This window comes from Ixodes scapularis, unplaced genomic scaffold (assembly GCF_016920785.2).
Source record: "Ixodes scapularis isolate PalLabHiFi unplaced genomic scaffold, ASM1692078v2 ptg003039l_1__unscaffolded, whole genome shotgun sequence".
NCBI lineage: Eukaryota > Metazoa > Arthropoda > Arachnida > Ixodida > Ixodidae > Ixodes > Ixodes scapularis.
In genome coordinates, this window is record NW_024610291.1 from 158,168 (window position 1) to 160,044 (window position 1,877).

Below are 1,877 nucleotides of genomic sequence, written 5' to 3' on the forward strand. Positions count from 1 at the left end.
ACGCAGTCAAAAGGGCCGCCCACACTAGCGAGAAAACGCGCGCGGCGCGCCGATCGCGTTGAAAACGCGTTCCGCAAAATCAGAGGCCAGATTCACGAAGAGCTTCTTAGTTTACGACAACTTAGCTAAGAAGTTCGTAAGTTAAGAACACCGTAAGAAGAGGAGAAATCGGTATTCACGAACGCGTTCTTAAGTGAGAGGAGGAAAGCGACGTTGTCGTACGGAAAAACTAAAACTTACCGGTGCTGTTGCTATGGCGACGGCGTCTTCGGCAGCACGAACAACCAATCGGAGAGCTCGGCATTTGTTCGGAGCCGTTCGGAGCCGTTCGGAGCACGTGGATTTTTCATAACAAACACAGGCGGCCTTTCTGCCACCGCTGGTCTGGGGTTCGTATCCGTGCAGTGATATGTCGACGCTAACACGATTTAAACTCGCCCGAATGCCGAGGCCGGGGTGCGTAACCACCCCCATTGACTGCTACGAACTCGATCGCTACCAAGTCAACACAACTGTCATCGTTGGTAAAAGACGGCCCGCAGTCGTTTGCAAAGCGACGTAGATGGGAACAAATCGCCGCGGCGTTTTTTGCGGCCTCGGAGATGCAGGAGCGAGCTGACGTTAAAAAAAGATACGTTTGAACTACGACAGTGTAAGCAAGAGCCACGTAAATGCCTGTTCACACTACGGAGCGGACGCGCGTGTTTGATCGAAGTGCAGGGTTTGCGCTGCTGGACCGCGAATTGATAAGCGCTTCGGGACCGATCCTTTACAATTGCAACTCGATGCTGACGTGACACCCGGCGAAGAAAGGTTCGACCGGCATTGCGACCCACGAACTGTTACAGCGATCGACAGTGAGGTGCAGTCGTGTCAGAATAAAATGGAATTCTAATAACAAATTGTACATACCATGTTGCGAAGGTAATCCATACGGCGTTTATTTGAGCTTAATATCACACAAAACAGAGATAGAATCGATGAGAGCCCCTTTTCGACGACAGCGTTCGTCACCGTTGCCTCGGAAAACAAGGAGATGACAAGAGGAAGAGGTTGACCTCTTAATCTAGAATTGAGGTCAGCGATCAAACTATAATACGGGAAGGGTTCACAAGGGTCGCGCGGGCATATTCCACTCAGCACGCCAGCCGGTCGTGGGCAGACGGTCTTCGCCAAGGACCGTCAGATCATCGCTGCGCCGAGTCGGAGTGCCTGCTAGGCCTATCTGCCGATCGGTCGGAGTCCGTACTCGTGGTCCTTGGAGTTTTTCCCGGGTGTCTGTGGATCCAGCGTTCTTGTTCGTTCGTCATGGTCTGTTTCGAGTACTTTTTACTTGTTTCTTGCTGCTTGAAGTCGGGACGCGTGAGAAGCGCACGTAGAAAAACAAACATCCGTTGGTTGTCGCGACCAACTGAGCGACGCTGTCGGCCATGCTGATTTGATCGTAAGAAGTGCGTAAGACAGCTTCGGAGCTGTCGTAGGATTTCATCGTAACCTGCGCAAAACTTACGAAAATTTCGTTTCGTGAATACGGATTTGTTCTTAAGTTTTGTCTTACGCACATTTTTGGCGTAAGATCGTTTCGTGAATCTGGCCTCAGTTGAGCGGGAAGATAAAGGGCGTGTGTCTGCACGCGCTCGTGGCGCTGACTGTGCTACGGCGACTTTTTGTTACTTCCCGCGATCGGCGTGCCACGCGCGTTTTCTCGCTAGTGTGGGTGGCCCTAAACGCGGTCAAACGCAACTGTCTGAACCGGGGTTTAGCGCCGCGATTGCGAAAACGTCTTCGAAACGACCGCGGCGGTAGCGGAAATGGGATTCCCGGGCAGTTGGATGACGGGAAGGCATCCGCCGATCCCGGAGCAGTGGTCATGTTCC